This window comes from Marmota marmota, unplaced genomic scaffold (genome assembly GCF_001458135.2).
Source record: "Marmota marmota marmota unplaced genomic scaffold, marMar, whole genome shotgun sequence".
NCBI classification, from domain to species: Eukaryota; Metazoa; Chordata; class Mammalia; order Rodentia; family Sciuridae; genus Marmota; species Marmota marmota.
This window is the reverse complement of record NW_026000026.1, coordinates 55026450-55046406: the sequence shown is the minus strand read 5'-3', so window position 1 is coordinate 55046406 and position 19957 is coordinate 55026450. Positions and strand designations below refer to the sequence as shown.

At 36.7% G+C, this 19957-nt stretch overlaps 1 long non-coding RNA gene across 3 annotated transcripts in view; it reads left to right on the top strand.

The window, feature by feature from the left end:
* The first annotated feature begins 232 nt into the window (after window positions 1-232).
* LOC125619072 overlaps window positions 233-19957 on the top strand; it is a 44314-nt gene continuing 24589 nt past the window's right edge. Inside the window, exon 1 of one of the 3 annotated variants that reach the window (XR_007350559.1) lies at window positions 233-558. This is a non-coding gene — a long non-coding RNA (uncharacterized LOC125619072). The remainder of the gene's footprint in view (window positions 559-19957) is intronic. The other 2 variants (XR_007350558.1, XR_007350557.1) reach the window with 2 other exon arrangements.

Genomic DNA, 19957 nt, shown 5'->3' with positions numbered 1-19957 from the left:
TTGGGTTTCAATATATGTGAGCCATTGTTTCTTTTTAAGACATTTCATTATTGGTAGCGTATTTTGAAAAGTTAAACACTGCTGGGTTAATGGATAAATCCCAGATGTTTCTCTATTTCACATCTTAGGAGTTACTAGTGATGCAATCCTTGGGCAATGAAGATGAGAAATCTGTTCTTCACTTTCTTCTATTTTTTCAAGAAATGTAGCTTAGCTATTATTTATATTTCAGAAATATTAAATATCCCAAAATTTAAAATATGTATTTGTATTTCTGTATGGTTTCTAGTCCTTGGCAGATTTTTATGGGATACTTAGATGATTGGAGTGCCCTCTCAATGTCCTTACTTTTATCCCCTGATGCTTTTGCCAGGAAGAACAAGCTGGGTGAAATTCATCACAGACCAGATTGATTTTGCTCTGTATCTCTCTCTTTCTTTCTAAGAATTTGAACACTTATTCTATTTATCTATTTTTTAATACAGTGGTGAGGATCAAATCCAGTGCCTAACCCATGCTAGGCAAGCACACTACAACTGAGTTACAGTGACAGCCCAGGTAATTCTTTCATTCTATATACATTTTGATTTTCTGTCTCTGCAACCCCCACCCTACCGGACATTGTCATGGTATGATCAAAAGTCAGTTACACGAAACAGTTATACTGAGTAATTTTAGCATAGATGGGATCTGAAGGAGGGAGTGGGCATGTTGTAAGGAGAGGCAGCTTGCATTCCATGCACAGGAGTTTGGACATTAGTCTGTAGGTTATAGGAAATTATTTAAGGGTCTTAAGTAGTGGATCAAAAGGGTTTATTCTGTTGCATATAGGATGGACTAGAGGTAGTAAAACAAGACAGAAAAAATCACCTGGGAATAATCCAATCAGACATGATAAGGACAGTAAACAATAAAATGAGGGAAGAACATTATCAGAGTTTGACAACATAAAATGGATTCAAAGTGGAATAAAAAACTCAAAGAAGGGATAATCCAAAAGACATGAGAACAATTGAAGATTTGAGAAATTTATGGACTTAAACATTCTAATAATAATTTCACACACTGCTCATTTTACCCTTGCTCTTGTGTCTTTCCCTAACTTGTGATTTGTGGGTAGTGACTGTCCAATATTTTAGCATAATTTCCTTCTTCCAAATTAAATTGCAAATAATCAAAATCATGAATCATAAAATAGGTAAAACAGTATTTTCTGTACAAACTGATTTTATGCACTGACATTCATAATGTTTTCTAAACAGCCCATCAACAAAAATGTATATTAATGTTTTGTTGGTTTCTACTGTGTTAAAATTTTGGATGTATTACATTTGCATGTGTTATCTGGTGAGTTTTTAATTAGTTTTAAAAATAGTTGTTTAAATATATTTTAAACACATGTAACCAATGCTTGCTGAGCCCCAGAAGCATCTCTGAGAAGTGTCAGTCTGTGAACCACTAATGGAGAGAAATATGGGCATCCAGCCGGACCTCCCCTCCACGTCCCAGCACATAATGAGATGCTATTCTCCCTTCCCTGAGTACATTTATGCCAGCCCACGCTCCTGGCAAAGGAGCAGGCGTCAGGCTCCATTGATCTTAGACACACAGAGTCACTTATCCATATGCTCAGGGTGTTTGACGCCGTGTCCCTGCCCAGTCACAAATTAGTCACTTTCCGCTAGTGACTGTGAATATAAAGGAGGCATTTTCTGAAATATAGACCTTGTTTGAACAATTAGAGATGAGGAAGCCAATAACCATTTTTCTTCATTTATTATAAAGGAAATAAATTTGCTCTCTAGCCTCTATACGTGGTAATGAATATATTCTATACTTATACTTACTCTCAAAGCCTCAATTCTAAAATAAGGAGAGCAGATAAAAATAGAGTGGAAAGATTGCCTCCTTTTCTCTTCTTCCTTTTTTTCATTGTAAGAGGAATGCTGTGCCCAATTTATAGAATTGCAGAATCTGAGAGTCAGGGAGAAACTTGGAAATAATGCATGCTGATGTCTTGCCTCTACAAGAATTCCCCAAATAGCATTTCTCCTGGCCTCTGATTGAACATTCTAATGAAAGGAGCTTACTACTTCATCACACCATTCTTGGAACACAGGAATTTATAGAAAGTTCTCTCTTAAATATCCCTTATATTGCATGCCCATGATTTAGTTGATCATTAGTTGTTGGACATTCGTGTTGTTTCCAACCTTCTGTATAACAAGTAATATTGCGGTAAGCATCTTTTTAAAGTATATCCATAATCCTGGGTTTATTTTATTAAAGGAGATTTCTATCAATCAGCTTGCTGAATCTAAAGTACGTGTGTGAATTTTAAAAAATTTTAATAGAAAATGTAGAATGACTTTTCAAAAAGGTTGTTAAAATTCTATCCTGCTAGTATTTGACAGTGCCTATTTTTTCCATTTTATTTTATCAAGTTTGTAAACTTTGGGAAATCCAATGACTGAAGAAAGTTATCTCATTATGGTCTTCATTTTCATGCCATGATCACTGCTGAGGTTAAACATCTTTTCATATGTTCATTATCTGTTTCTTCTTCTGTGATTTTGCTGTTTTCGAGCTGTTTGGCCATTTGGTTTGGGATGCTTTACATCTTCTGAAAAGGATTTTAGTGGATTAAGGGCTGACTTTTCTATTGCTTCATGGAACTTGCTTTCCATCTTGGTGTGTTGGGACTGCTACTGCAAAATGCCATGAAGTGGGAGACTTCAAAACAACATAAGTTTATTTCTCACAGTTCTCAAGTCAGGAAAATGTAAGATCAAAGAGCTGGTGGATTCCATGTCAGGTGAAGGCCTGGCTTTCTCATCTCTTGGTAGAAGAGAAAACAGAGCTTCCTCAAATCTCCTTAATAAGGACACTGATCCCATTCTTAAGGGCTCCACTATTACAACCTAATTCCCTTCCACAAGGCCCAGCATTCAGTATGATCACCCAAATGGTTAGAATTTCAAATGAATTTTAGGGGAACACACTCAGTCATTGGCAATTTCTAACTTCTAACTATACAGCCTTACCTTTTCTGAACAAATTCACTTCTCAGTGATTCTATTCAGATATAATTCTTGCCCATAAATGAATATATTACCCTAGAAATAATTAGCACAGTGCAGGGCCTTGCTACTTGAAGTGTGGTCTATTGACCAAGGGAACCAGATCACTTGGAGTTGATTAGAATTTGAAGCCCAACTTCAAAAATGTTAAATCAGAATCTTAAATTTTACAAGATACCCTGTTAATCTTCATGCATATTAAAATTTTAGAAATACTGTGTTATAACATAAAGGGTTTTTAACTCTTGCAGCTGGCTTCAATATTTACATTAATATTAGCAAAGTTTTTAGATCATAGTCACTAAGCATCCTATTTTGTTATCAAGTAAACTCTTGTTATTAAACTGTTTCTCCAGTTTATTAATGAACATTTTGTACCTAAGTGCAAGATTTTCCCATTATTTTCATTAAATTTCATTGCATTTATTTCAGGTAATGATTTGGATTCATGATAATCTCTTTAAATATTGAATCTGCATTTTAATGTAAAGACTCATTATTTATATTTGGGGGAAGCTAATAAAAATCTTTGAATAAAGTTGCATGGTAAAGTCCCAGGTAAGTCCTTTTATACTTAGTTTCCTTTTTCTTACATTAAATCCAGTTAGGATGAATAGTAAGATAATCTGTAAGGGGAAAGAGAAGGAAGGAGATGTCATAATGTACAATATTTAACTGAAGATAGTTTTGTATGTGAGAACAATCTGCTGCTGATCTCTTCTCCCCACCATCTGTTTGTAGGACAGATCCAGGCATCAAATCCCAGGAGCAATGTAAGGTTATTCTGCTGTCCCAGGAGAAACTTAGGGTTATGCTGCTGACCCAAAACAGTGATGACCCTGGCTCCCTACAATGACTAAACTCACTGAGCAGTGCTTGAGAACCAAAGACAGTTCCTCTTTGAGAAATACATCCAATTTTCAGTTTGGACAAGATGGGTGGACTTGTTCCTCCTTGTTCATCCCACTAAATATGCAACTATAAGCCCTGTAAATTACCAAACAGATGGCCAAATGAGAACTCTGAATGGTAGAAAGAGAAAGGTAAACTTGCTTGGGACCCTAGGCAGGAGGAACAGCACAGTGGCTGGGCATTTTGTGGGCACTATTCCTCAGAGGACAGCAGCCTTGACTAATTTCCTGACTTTCAACCTAGCAAAAGAAGGTGGCCCAGGTAGACACATTCCTTTCCTATGTCTAAAGAGAGTCCTTCTATTGAAAGAGGAGTTGGCAAAGATCTCTAATTCTGTGGGCTCTCTCTTCATTCTTTTGTTTCCTTTGCTGGGCAGAAGGTTTTAAATTTGATGCCATTCCACTTATTGACTCTAGGTCTTATTTCTTGAGCTTTAGCAGTCTTGTTAAGGAAGTTGGTGCCTGTGCCAATATGTTGGAATGTTGGCCCTATGCCTTCTTCTAGAAACTGTGGGGTTTATGGTCTAACTCCTAGGTCTCTGGTCCACTTTGAGTTGATTTTTGTGCAGGGTTAGAGATAGGGATCTAATTTCATTCTTCTATATATTGATATCCATTTTTCCAGCACCATTTATTTAAGAGACCATCTTTGGCACTTTCACTAAGGATCAGATTCTGTATCTGTGGATTTTTCTCTGAGTCTTCTATGCCATTGGTTTTCATATCCATTTTTATGCTAATACCATGCTATTTTTATTACTGTAGCTCTGTAGTATAATCTGAGATCAGGTATTACAATGCATCCAGGAATTTCTCAGGATTGCTTTGGCTATTCTGGATCTTGCACTCTTCTATATAAATTTTACGACTGTTTCTTCTAGTTCTGTGAAAAATATCATTGATATTTGGATGAGGATTGCATTGTATCTATAGATCACTCGGAATTATGGCCATTTAGACAGTATTAATTCTGCCTATCCAAGAACATGAGAGGTCTTTCCATCTTCTGAGTTCTTTAATTTCTTTCTCAGTGTTCTATAATTTTCACTGTCGAGGTCTTTCACTTACTTGGTTGGATTTATTCCCAAGGTTTGTTTGTTTGAGGCAATTGTGAATGGAATTGTTTTCCTGATTTCTTTTTCAGCAGACTTGTTATTGGAGTATAGGAAAGCTATTGATTTTTGTATGTTGATCTGTATCCCACTACTTTGCTGAATTTGTTTATCAGCTCTTTTTTTGGGGGGGGAGGAGGGTCTTCTAAGTATAGGGTCATGTCATCAGCAAACAGATAATTTAATTTTTTTTTTTTTTACAATTTGTAGTCCTTTAATTTCTTTCTTTACCTGATTGTTCTGGCTAGCATTTCAAGAACTATATAAAATAGGACTAGTGAGAGTGGAAATTCTTGTCTCATTTCTGATTTTAGAAAAAAAGTGCTTTTTTTTCCTCTTCAGTATGACGACATCAGCTTTGAATTTGTCATGTATATCTTTTATGATATTGAGGTAAGTTACTTCTATGCTAGTTTCTTCAGTATTTTAACATAAATGGGTACTGAACTTTGTTGAAGATCCTTTATGTATCTATTAAGATGATCATGGGATTTTTGTCCTTAATTCCATTTATGTGGTGAATTACATTTATTGATTTACATGTATTGATGCATCCTTGGATTGAAACCCATTTGATGATGGTGGGAAATCTTCTTATAAAGAACTATGAGTCTTATGCCTCAAACCCAAATAACCAATCAATATGTGGACAAATAAACTAAACAGACATTTCCCAAAAGAAGAAATACAAATTGCCAACTATATCTAAAAACCAACCTTAGCAATCAGGGAAATGTAAATAAATAAAACCATACTGAGATTTTGTCTTACTCCAGTTAAAATGGCAATCATCAAGAGTACAAATAACAAGGTATTCTGGTGGGAGTGCAGGTAAAAAGGAACACTCAAACATTTTTAGTGAGACTGAAAATCAGTACAACCACTTTGGGAAGCAATATGGAGATTCCTTAGAAGACTAGAAATAAAACCACAATAAGACCTGTGTATTCCACTCCTTTGTATTTATCCAAAAGAATTAAAATCAGCACACAACAGTGATAAGTCACATCAATGTGTAATTCACAATGTGCAATTCACAGTAGCCAAGATACGAAACCAATCTAGGTACCTATCAATTGATGGATGAATAAAGAAAATGTTATACACACACACACACACACACACAATGGAGTTTTCCTCATCTATACATAGGAATGAAATCATAGACTTCAATAGATGAATGGATAAAGGAAATGTGATATATGTACTCAATGGAATATTACTCAAACATAAAGAATAATTAAATTATGGCATTTGCAAGTAAATGGTTGGAACTGGAGACTATCATGCTAAGAAAAATAAGCCAATCTCAAAAACCAAAGGCCAAATGTTCTCTCTGATATGTGGGTGTGAACATACAATGGGCAAGGGAAGGGGGAGAATATAAGTTATACTCCATGAATGGATAATATGTCAAAAAACACTCTACGGTCATGTATATCTAAAAAGAACAAATAAAAAATGTTGAAAAAGTAAAATAACTTTAAAAGAAATATTTAGAAAAAAAATAAAAGATGAAATTGTACCATTAAAAAAAAGAATGAGGGAGGGGTTGTGGCTCAGTGGCAGAGCACTTGCCTAGTATGTGTGGGGCACTGGATTCAATTCTCAGCACCACATTCATTTGAATAAAGGAAAGGTTCATCAAAATCTAAAAAAAATTAAAAAAAAGAATGAAATCATGTCATTTGATGGTAAATGGGTGGGACTGGAGAACATCATTCTTAGTGAAATAAGCCAGAATCAGAAAGTCAAGGGTCAAATGTTTTCTCTTAAATGTGGATATGAGAGAGAAATAAGTAAATTTTAAATAAAAAAGGGATCTCAAGAAAAATGGCGGGGAGAGCACTGGAGTGGAGGGAGGGGATCAAGGAGAGGGAGAAGGGATGGGAAAGGGGAGGAACTGCAGGATGAGATTGACTCTATTAAGCTATTTACATGTATCAATGTCCCCACTGGCAGACACTGAGTAGGCAGGCAGGTCCAGAAAGAATGATTCACACCCATGGTTTGTCTCAAAAAGGCTCTTTGTCTCTGGAACTTGAGATCTTCTTCCTCCAGGGAGAGACACCAGATACCTGGTCTAGAGAAATCCCTTCCACTTTCTTAAGACAGTACCAGCAAGGAACAGTGTAATCCTCAGTGGTACCAGATAAACCTAGGAAACCAAATAAGAGCACAGAGGCTCTGAGAATTAAGCTGTCACTTGAAACATAGCCTATGGGTGAAAATAAAGAAAAGAGCCAGGAACCATGTACCAAACCTAAACGGGTTAACTGGCTGTTAAACTTGGAGATTAAACTAAGACCTACATTTTCTCAATAAAACAAAATGTCCAAAAATCACCTGTCCTACCAAGAGTGAAGACAATCACAATTTCAATGGGAGAAGATATTCAGTTAATGCTAAGGCTGAGCTGGGTGTCAGATGTTGGAATTATCTGACATGGATTTTAAAGCAGCTGTCATGAAATGTTTTAGCAATAAACTGCAGTTTACCTACATATAAATGAAAAGGGGAAAATCTTAGTAAATAAATAAATAAATAAGATGTAGTTTAAACAATTTAAAGTAACCCACAGAATGGAAAGAGGGAGGGAGGAGGAAGAAAGAGAGTGGAGGAGGAGGAGGAGGAGGAGGGAAATAGATAAAATAAAAACAATAAAATGGAAACCTTAAATGCTACCACCAAGAACTATCTTAACTCTGCATAATCTAAATATATCAAACAAAAGAAAAAAATGTCAGAGTTAATTTAGAAAGCATGTTTCAGTTATATGCTATTCATAAGGAACTCACTTCAAATTCATTGACAGAAGTTGTACATGAAAGCATGAAAAGAGATTACCACAAATAGGAATAACTATTTTAATATGTGATAAATTATACATCAAAGCCAGGAAAATTGCTAAAGACAAAGAAGGACATTACTTAAGAATAAGAGGATCAATCCACCAGGAAGACATAATAATTTTAAGTGGAATACCAAGCAGCAGAGCCTCAAAATATACAAAGAACCAAAAGATTAAAAGGAGAAATAGCCGTACACACAATTTAGTTAAGGACATCTGTATCCTGCCTCTCTCCAACTGATAGGACTAATAGAAAGAGAATTAGCAAGGGTATAGAATGTCTGAACAATGCAATTGGCAAACAAGTTCTAAGCTGACATATGTAGACACCCCATCCAACAATAGAAGAAAACACAAGTGATCACAGAACATACACCAAGATAGACTATGTGCTAAACTATAAAAAAGACAATAATTTGGAGCTGGGGTTGTGGTTCAGTTGTACAGTGCTTGCCTAGCATGTGTGAGACACTACATTTGATTCTCAGCACTGTATAAATAAATGAACAAAATAAAGGCCCATTAACATCTAAAATTTTTTTAAAAAGCTAATAATTTGAAAGATTTGAGATCATGTGGAGTATGTTCTCTGAACATAATGGAATCAAACTAGAAATCAAATATAGAAAATAGAAAGAAATCTCTGAAAATACTGAAATTAAACAACCCCTAGATCAAAGAGGGAGTCTCAAAGGAAATGAAAAATATACTGAACTGAATAAAAATAAGTATACAACATATCAAATGAAAATACAATACATCAAAATTATGTTGTGCTGAGAGGGAAATTTATAACACTAAATGCTTACATTAAAAACAAGGAAAGGTCTCAAATCAGTGATTTGTTTGTACTTCATGAAACTGGGAAAATAAGATAAAAGGAAACTCCAGATAGGCAGAAGGAAGAAAATAATCTTCAGAGCAGAATTAAATGAAATTTTAAAATAGCAAAATGATAGAAAAAATCAATAGAAAAAAAACCTAATTCTTATAAAAATAATGAATCCGCCACAAAAAAAAAAAAAAAAGAAAGAAAGAAAGAAAACACAGGTATCAATATCAGGAATGAAATAAAGTACATCATTACAAATCTTACAATCATTAAAAATAATAATGGAATATTGTGAAAATTATTATCAGAAATCTAGGAATTTTAGAAAAAGTTAATCAATTTCTCAGAAAACTGACAAAATTCAATCAACATGAAATAGATAATGTGAATAGGTCTGTAACAATTTTAATAATCAAATACATAATAAAAGTTTTCTTTATGAAAAAGAAGTTTCCAGGACCACATGGTTAAACTGGAGAATTCTACTAAATACAGTGAGAAGAATTACTCCAATTTTATACCACTCCTTCTGGAAAATAGAAGGTCCTCTTTCCAACTCATTTTATCAGGCCAATATTACCTCACTACCCAAACCAAACTAAAGCAGTAAACAACAACAACAACAACAAAACAATGAAAGAAAACACAGAAACAGACCAATATGTCTCATTAATTTAGACCCCCTCCCTCCCAAAAAAAGCCTCACCTCAACAAAACACTAGTAAGTCAAGTGTAAAAATTATTTAAAGAATTATGTATCACCATGAAGTTGGGTTTATTCTGGGTAAGCATTGTTGGTTCACCATTCCAAAATTCATCATATCAAAAAGGTTGATTACAATCAAGAGAAACTATATGGTCATATCAATTGACATAGAAAAAGTATTTGAAAAAATCCACCACCAACTCAGAATAAAAACTTTCAGTAAGTTAGAATTGAAAAGAACTACAGCACATGGATAAGCAGCACCTGCAAAGATCCTACAGCTAAGACGAATGGTGACGGACTGAAGGTCCACTGTCACCACAAATTTGAAGTACAAACAAATCACTGATTTGAGACCTTTCCTTGTTTTTAATGTAAGCATTTAGTGTTATAAATTTCCCTCTCAGCCCAACATAATTTTTATGTATTGTATTTTCATTTGATATGTTGTACTATTGCACAGTAGACAGCCTCTACCCACTGCAATAAGTTGAGGAAAAGAAATAAAAATTTACAGATTGGAAAGGAATAAATAAAACTGGGTATAGGTGACATGGTTGTTTACATAGAAAATCCCAAGTAATGTACAGAAATTTTAAAAATGGCTTCTAGAGAACTAAAAGCTAGTTCAACAAGGCTAGAGCATACACGATTAAAATGCAAAACTCCATCTCATTTTTGTATACCAACAATAACAGTTAGAACTGGAGTGTAAAGTGCAATGCCATAGCAATAACTCTAAAAAAACATATTTAAGTATATTCTTAATATACATGTATAGGAGCTGCATCCTGAGAATCACAAAATAAATAAACCTGAATAAATGGAGAGACATAACATTTTCCTAGATTGAAAGGCTCAGCAGAGCAATTCTTTCCAAATTGGTCTGCAGGCTTAATGCAACTTCTAGCAAAATCTCAGCAAGTTTATTTATTAACTTATGATGTAGCTTATATTCTATGATCTGTTTGGAAAAGTAAGGTCAATATATATTACATAAATGTGTGTGTGTGTGTGTGTGTGTGTGTGTATATATATATATATATGTATTTTAAATATATTTATATACATGAAGTATATCATATATATCAATGGCATCTAATAGAGAACCCAGAAATTAACCCACCTTGTATACTGGCATAGTTTTTGATGAAAGTGCAAAATTCACTGGAAGGAAAGTCTTTTAAACAAATGATGCTGGAGCAACTGGACAGCTACAGGCATAAAGGTGAACTTTGATCTAAATTTCACACTTTATACAGAAGTTAATAAAAAGTGTATCATGGAAATAAATTTAAAATGTAAAATTATAAAAATTTCAGGAAAAACAACAGAAAATTTGGGAATTTGAGCCAGGCACAAAATTCTTGACACAAAAAGCATGATCTAGAAAAAGAAAAATGAATACATTGGAACTCATCAAAATGAAAACTATTGCTATGTGGAAGCCCACGTTAAAAAGATGAAAAGACAAGTTACAAAATGAGAAAATGGAAATCAGAAGAGGTTGCTTGAGGAATTTGTGGGTGGGATTGTTTGAGAAGGGGTGCAAGGGAGCTTTCTAAGTTTATTTAAATATTGTCTATCCTTTTGGGGTGGGTTGTGTGGGTTGTGTTCATTTGTCAACTTGTGCCACGCTGTACGTTTATGATTTGTGCATTTCCTTTTGTTATAAATTATACCTCAAGAAAAAGTACTTAAAAGCAAAACACAAAACAAGAAAAAATTAATTTTCAAGGTAACTGAAGAGACCTTAAAGTTCAAATTCCTGTTCTTCTGAGGACTTCCACACAGGCGTGGTAGAAAACCATCTGGCTCTTACCCGGTTGAGTCATCCCACACAGGGCACAATCCAAGGGCAAAACCATGAAAGGTAAGAAAGAAAACCACCTTATGAGACAGACTCATCACCACAGCAGCTACCTGCATCATGGGTCGCTCCCCCTTGTCCTTCAGCTTCACGGCTTCTGTCCTTCTCTCCAATTAATCATCAAGCAACCTGTTCTTGTCAACACTCAACTCCCTGCCTGGTTTATTTCTATTGTGTCCTGAACACATTTGTTATTCATTTAGCCTCCCTTCCTTTTGTTTTACCACGTCCCACCAGGCTGTGCCTGATGCCATGAGCCATACCCCATAGGACTGCAGACACTCGCTAGGCAAACACAGTTGCCCTCAGCTCTGACAGGCTCACAGCTGTTCTGATTTTCTGGTATGCTTGAGGAAAGAGAGAGGCTATCCAAGGCGCAGAAACCAGCAGCAAACAAGCTTTATTCTCAGCCAAGGGACCCATGTGAGCCTTGTTTTGATACTTCAGTCAGATATAACTGGAGGAAGTAGGAGAAAGAAGGGAAAACCAGGAGGTTTTATTATTGAATAGTTTCCCTTAAAATCTCTCTCCAGGATTGCAGCTTTTAAGGATGTTAAACCAACCAGAGCTATAGTTTTTGTAGAAATTTACTGTGTACCTTTCTTTTGGGCAAATTAATTAATGTAATGAGGTTCTCTGAGCTTTCGTTTTTACATCTGTCAATCTACAAAGCAGCAGGTACCTAAAGGGGTTGGCACTGAATTTAAATGTCAAGTATTTGTAAATCATTTATCATTGCTGACACACGTTATGCATCCATTCTTGCATGCATTCATTCCATTCATAATTTATTTATTAACAAATTCAATATTAATATATTTACCAATGTATATTGAGTGCTTAGTGTATGCTAAAGCACTGTTTTAGGATGCATCAGTAAACATAACAAAGTTTCCTCTCTCATGTAATTTACATTCCATTCGGGGAGTCAGGAAATAAAATAGTAAGTGAATAAATATGTAATATAATGACAGAAAATAAGACCGCTAAAAGAAAGGAAGGAAGTGTAGGGTGGTGTATAGAAAACGACACAGGTGTGGCTTTTTATCCAAAGCCCCTTCCAAGAAGATTACAATTAAATAGAGACCTGAATGATGTGAGGTAGCAATTCACTGGAAATTGGGACTTTTACTCTTCATTCTCCCCAGAATGATATTGAAACAGGAAACTTACCAAGCACACTGGTCCCATTCAGGGCTTACCACCACACTTAGGTGAATGGACTCAGATCAAAACATACATGTTTATTTATCAACTATTTCTCCCACAGCTCTCATCAATAATTATATGACTTATTTTCAGAATGAATAGTAATAATATACCAAATATTTTTTAAATGGAGGCCCAGAGAATATTTGTGTGAAGAAGTGAGGAGGAGTTCCTACCCTTTTTCTGGTTCAGGTGGAATGGTATTAAATAGCAGAGAGCTAAGCCTCTAGCAGTGATTCATTTATTTATTTTTTTAAGATGACACAATAAAAAATAAAAAGTATGTATTATTAGAGTGCCACATCACATTTTGATACATGTGCACCATGTTCAACATGCTTAAATCAAGTTAAACATGTTTATCTCCTCAAACAGTGGTCATTTCTTTATGGTGAAACTTTCAACATCGTTTCTTCTAGCTTTTTTGAGTGTATCACATTATTGTCATCTATAGTCACTGTTGTGTGTAATAGCAAGCCAAAACTTTTTGTCCCTATTGAATTGTAACTTTAGCACCAAATGATGGGGCTCCTGTTTCATAAGACTCCTGAACCCACTCTGCCAGAGTGAAGAATCCTCCAGAGCATGGAGCCAGAATTACATTCAGATTTGAATATTTCAGAATAGCTTTTAGTTTGGACCCATTACAGATGATAACCATTGAATCCTTGAACCATATCTCTGCACTAAACATTCAATATCAGAGGTCCAGAAAATTTTGACAGTTCACCAGAATGAAGTCCTGCTGGCTACATCCTGGTTTTCTGCACACACACACACACACACACACACACCTGGTTTTGCCCAGTGTAATGCCATCATGCTGATGAAATGCCTCAAATTCACAACACTATTAAAATTTATGGGGGAATCTTCAGACACTCCTCATAAAAATTAATTAACCCTAAATATTTTTGTTCTGTGACAACTTTAATGTAATGGTCCGTGAGGTTCACCCCTCTGCTTAACCAGGAAATTATTCCTTTTTTTGTAGTTCAAATAAACTTAGGTCACCTTTTGTTCAGTTTCAGCATTATATTGCATTCAAAAGAAATACCCACTCAAGAGTCTCCTCTAATTAGAATTTTTACTGAAATGCTAGATGTGGTTGTGCACCTATAGTTCCCTACTAGGGAGGCTGAGGCAGGAGAATCACATGAACCCAGGGTTTCAAGGCCAGTCTGGGCAACTCAGTGAGATCCCATCTAAAAAAAAGTTAAGACTAATTAATTAAACTAAATAAACCTTTATTGACATTGCTTGAAGAAACGCTGAAAAGGAAGAAGCTTATTGTAAGTACATTATACATGTCCTAAGGTTCCTCTTTACCCTCATTATATTTCCATTGTATTAATTACAGAAAAGACTCTGCTACAGTTTGGATTTTAATGTTCCCCAAAGGTTTGTATGTGAAAGTTGTTCCCCAGTGTGATGTTACGGGGAGGTGGCAGAAGTTTTAGTGGTGAGGTTTTCAGCTCACCAGGGGAATAGTGGGTCCCTGGCCACTTCCTCCTCTTTTCCTTCCCTACCATGTGGTAAATAGTTTACTCTGCTGCACTTTCCCCACCATGATGTGTCCCCCCAATAGACCTCAAAGCAAAGAGGTCAACTAGTCATGGACTGAAACCTCTAAAACCATGAGCCAAAATAACCATTTTCTCTTCATAAGTTGATTATCTTTGGTATCTGTTATAGTAACGGAAAGCTGACTAACATCGACTCCCCTCGAATAACCTTTGATTTTCCCTCTTGTTATAGCTTGGATCTGGAATGACCCTCAAAAGGTCTTGTGATGAAAGCAAGGTCCCCTGTGCAGACAGGTTAAGAGGTGGGGCTTTTAGGTAATAATTGGATCATGAGAGCTCTGACATCAGCAGTGGATTAATTCATTGACAGCTGAAGGGAATAATAGAAAGGAGGTGGGACTTAGTTACAGGAAGTTTTTCACTGGGGGCTGTGTCCGGGAAGAGTTCATCTTGTCAGCTGCCTCTATCTTTCTCTTTTCCTCAGCTGCCATGAGCTGAGCAGTTTTTTTCTGCCATGATCTTCAGCCATGATGTCCTCATCCCCTTCAGGCCCAGAGCAATGAAGCTGCTGACCATGGACTGAAACTCTGAAACCATGAGCCCCTTGTTCTGAAACCTTTCCCCCTTGTTCTTGTCAGGTATTTTGGTCACAGTGGTACCAATCTGACTTAACACATATCTCTTTCCCAGCTCTAACTTTCTTGGCTTTTCCACTCCTTAATTTCACTTTTATAATTGTCTTTCTTGGAATTCCAGGCTCCTTTTGATGTAAATTAATCTATCTTGTCCCCTGTTTTTTCCCAATTCAGTTACTCTTCTTCCTTACCTTGATCTCTATGACAGGAATCTAGGCCAGAGTTCTATGATCAGTGAAGAATGTTTCCTTCTTCACCAGTGGATGTAGTATAAGAGATGGTTGGTATATACATGCTATTATTTTCCTTTTCTTTTCAATTCATTTTGAACCTCTTTTTGCCCATCTGTTCAGAACCAAGGCATACAGTGGCAAACAAGATGTAACTCCTCTTCAAAAGCATATTAAAGATTATGTAGTCATGTGAGACAGATAGTCAAGTTCATAAACTTGTGTTTTTCAAGCACAGTGCTGTGACATATTCACAAGCAAGCTACTGATTTTAGACCAGGTTATGAAAATTTTTTGTTGTTGTTATATCTGAGGATGCAACCTGTCACCGTGATATTAGATAGAATTAGACTGAGAAGGTCATAGACTGAGAAATGTGATTAAGAGCCAGGTGCCTCCTGCTGTATATAAATGAAACAGGTGAGACGTGATGTTGAGCTGGGGCCAGGTCGGATGTCGGGTTTACTGACTCACAGGAGAATTTGCTCTGTGCAGATACAAGAGGATAGGCAGGCAGAAAGTAGTTCTACCCAAACAGTTAAAGAGTGCTCAGGGATAGCCAAATGAAGAATGAAATAACCACGGGTGCTGTTACAGGCACAGTGAGCTATTATACTGGATCAGTGATTGTGTTGTCACTATGGATGACTTGTTTAGTGCTGTTTTGAGACCTTTAGTCCCTTCAAGTGAGACCTTGCTAAACTCTGGCATTTCTAAGTTAGCAGTAAAAAGTTGAGAATGACAAAGAAGGAAATGAAAGACTGATGTGGAAATTGACAAGACATAATAGGAGCTCAGGGAAAGGGAACCTGTAAAAGAATCTGGTGTGTGTGGGATGAAAAATGCCACGGGCGACAGATGCAAAGGAATATGGCTAATAGGAACAGCAGATGGGACTGGACTTGGATCTCAGAAAGAATGCTTTCAGTGGGCTTCCCAGAAGATTCTCATGCATGCATACACATATGATCTATTTCTGAGCTGGGGTGCAACTCAGTGTTAGAGAGCTGACCTAGCATGTGATAGGCCCTGGGTTCTAAAACACCTCTGTAGCAGAAACAGATCCAAGAATTGGGAGGTCTCTGACTGCTGCTTGTTTATTCAAGAGCTGGAACATTAGGAGTGTTTTTGAATGTCTATTCCAGCAGGGAGCATTTCATAAAATGAAGTTTGTTTCTATTGATTTGGCACCTAGAAACCCTCGGGGAGTTTCTTCCACTCATTATCCCAAAATGCGTAGCAGTAGCAGCTGAGGAGGTGGCAGTCATGGACTTCTGTTCCAAAAGCAGCAGTGTCCCGAGGAGAGTTGGTCTGAACAGGAGGTAGCTGCTGCTCTGCACCAGCCCACTCTTCTATTTTTGGCTCTGACACAACAGCAAAGACCATGTCTATGCTGATTTCCCACACATATGTTATTTCCTTTCCATAAACTCCATTAATTCTTCTACTTGTTTTCTCTGATGATATAATACACAGGCATAAATTTAGTTATTACAGCTGGTCGTTGTAGCTGTCTTTTACCATTCCTTAAAATACTCCTTTGTCCACAAGCCAAAGAAAGTAAACATCCCATAAAACAGATTAAATATACACAGAAAGACAAAGGAGGCACCTTTTTCTCTTGGTAACTGGGAGCAAAACATAATGCCAAAATATTCCTAAATTCCCTTAGTATTAAAGACAAAACCAACTATCTTAACTTCTGTCTCTTAATAGTCAACAACAGATGAAAGAACATCTATGTCCTTGCCATGAGACATGATGCTACATGACATGCTGAAGAAAGGGTAGAGCCATCTACCAACTTTCTGGTGTGGATTAAACACTAGAGGCTCTCCTTCCTACCCAGAAAAAGATGTTTTCAACCTTCGTCCAGTCAAAAAGTACCCGTTATTTCAAAAGAAATTTTAATCCATATTTCCTGAAGTCTAAACCTATACAGAGAATAAAAGTAAAGTTGCTCTGATCAGGGAAAAATTAATGTCACTGGCCTCCTCTGTGGTCCCACTCTCCTTCCCATGACTCTGAAGGTCTGGCAAAGCAGGGTTTGATAGAAGGCCAAAATCCTTAATTGATTCTAAAATGTCTCCATCGTCTGTCTCTGAACCATCCTGCTTATACAATCTCCTCTCTATCTGTGGACACTACAAACTAAAGGTCCACATGAAAACTTATGGGTCTTTGTATTTTCCCTGGCTTAATGTCCCATTGATGTTCATTGAATTAATGCATTACTTCCTGACTGACTGTAAACAAACTATGGGACTCCGTCCATGAAAAAGAAGAATGTGGTGTTAAGCCTGATCCAAAGGGGTGAACAATTCAGACATCAGAGAAAATAACAGGTTAAGAAAATGATAAGTAGTCAACTGGGTGGCAGGCTCTGTTTATAAAAGCCACAGTGATTCAGAGCACACCTTTATGAAGCAAATGGCTTTTGCCCTTTCTCCAAGGATGAGCTAGGATTGGGTATGTAACAAGAAGGTTTTTCCTTTTCCTGGAAAGAAGGGGAGATATGAATCAGTAATGCCTTTTTGTGGCTGGGAAGAGAGAGTCTGGCAGGAATGGAGGACTGGCATTGGGAGGAACAAGAACACATGGATGGATGTGCTGGGACAAAACTGTGGAGGGCATTACAAATCAGGTAGCAGAATTATGTGTGACTTGATTCACAATAGGTAACCATTATCTACTCCTAACTAGAAGAGTGACGTGGTAAATGTGCTCAGTTAAGATCTTGAAGAGAAGAAAAACACGATTCAAGTCAGAGACTAAGAACATTAGTCTGGCAGTGTTATGCTGACGAAAGAGAGTTGCTAGAAGGCTGCTTTAATAATGAATGAGCTCTCTTCTTTCCTGCTGATAAGGAGATGCAGATGCCTACACTCAAATTCAGAAACTCCCACATAAATTGCAGTAAATGCTGACATGGGCCCTCATGGCCCTTCTTGTGCAGATAAAAGCAGCCCAAGCTGGGCTTAAAACAAGTTCCTATGTTTGCAAACAAGTTCATTTGAAAAGAAAAAAACAACAACTGAAACATAAAGCATTCTCAGTGTTGTACAAACTCAATGATAGTGTCTTGATTAACTCTGTTTTCAAACTTCATTGGTATACTCACACTTGTGGTAATTTTTTATTTTATTAACTTTAATTTTAAAAACTTGCATCCCAATGTGCTGGTTTCTGCACTTGTGTCTTGGCAGCAGCAAGGGGTTATGCCAGGTGCAGATTTCATGCATTTATAAGCTGCCAACCCATTCCATCTTCCCTTTAACTTTAGACTCCACGACTTGAGAAAAATCTTTCTCTGTAACACTCCACAGTGCTATGCACAGTGCTCTGAATATAATGACCATTAAGTAAATATTGTATATCACAGAGCTCTCATAACTTACTTTGGACAGGTCTCCTCTATCTTGGATAAGATTTCTAGCTTTCTTGATTAACACCACCCTGTGATTTATCCCTTTTGATGAAGAGGCAGAAGCTTCTGGTTGTTTTCTACAATTTCTCATTATCGGTGATGGATTAGCATCACCCTATCATGTCTTTTCAGTAATTTTTCCTTATCCTGTTTTGCTTTTTGGGCTCATCTGCTTCATTGCCATTTTAATTTGGAAAAGAAGGGATGACATTAAAGAAACAATAGAATCAACAAGTCTAATATATGATTCGAATTCCTAAAGTGCTTTCTCCAAGGCAGAATTTGCACATAGAAATTCACATTCATTAAGCTAACGACAGAGCATGTCAAGCCAGCTGCAGGTTTAATAGAGAGGTCAGAACCTTTTCTCTCTGTCATTCCTACTGAAGACATCATTAGAGCTACAGTAAAACAAGAGAATGTCACAGAATGTCAGCCTAGTCATAGTGCAACTGTTCTTTTTTCATTAGTGACTCAGCTGGTTGCTATGGCAACCTCACTCTAGTATCAGGGATACTAGAGCTGATGCTTCTCTGCCTCTATTTTCAGTTAGGATAAATTGTGCTCCCACCACATGGGCTCCTACCATGATATTTATATCTGGGTCATGATAACAAAGCCAGCTGGAAATATGTCTGCTGAAATTCTATCCAGGCAGAGAGGTTTCCCATTAAAAGGGAGAGTGAATATAGGATTTCTAGACTGATTTGAGCACCAATTATTCTGTGGGAAGGCAGGTATTCCCTTCTGCCCTGTCTCATGGGGAGATTTCAGTCTTTTTTGAGGACTTGTTCTGCACACCCTTCAGCCTGGCTGGTTAGCTCCAGAAAAATCAGGCAATCTATCTTCAGTGTCTCATACCCAATTCATCCAGAGCTCACCTACTTAAAATGCTTCCTTGGAGTGCGTTTCATACCATTTCATTTATTCCCTCATTCATTTGGTTGCAGAGTAATTATAGTCAGCCAAGCATCATGTTAAATAGCACATTTACTTGCTGATTTGTACTCTTGCCGTTTACAGTCTAATTTGTGGATGAATCAAATTTACACAGGCCTTCTTTGAAGGAAAGAAGAAGGGCGTGTAAATAAATAATTATAATATTATGTGATGTGTATTTTTATTAATTTTTATTTATTTTGATTAAATTATAATAGCACATATTTATGGGGTGCAATCTTGTGGGGTTTTTTATTTTTATTTTTTTAGGTGTAGATTTTCATGTGGTGCTGAGAATCGAACCCGGGTCCTGCCCACGCTAGGCGAGCGCTCTGCCACTGAGCCACAATCCCAGCCCCAATCTGATGTATTGATGCATGTGACATTGTAGGGTGATCAAATTAATTAATATATTTGTCACCTCCAATAGTTACCATTTCATTATGGTAACTTTTAAAATCCTTTCTGTATGATGCATTTTTAATAGTTAAGAGGAAGTAGGGGAGTTAGTTGGATTGTTTGGTAAATACTTCTCAAAAGAGGTGACATTTAGATTAGAGTGCTCATGGATGTGTTCTTGAATTCTCCAGTGATTCAGAGGTAGGGGTAGCTCAAAGGACTTTTGTTGC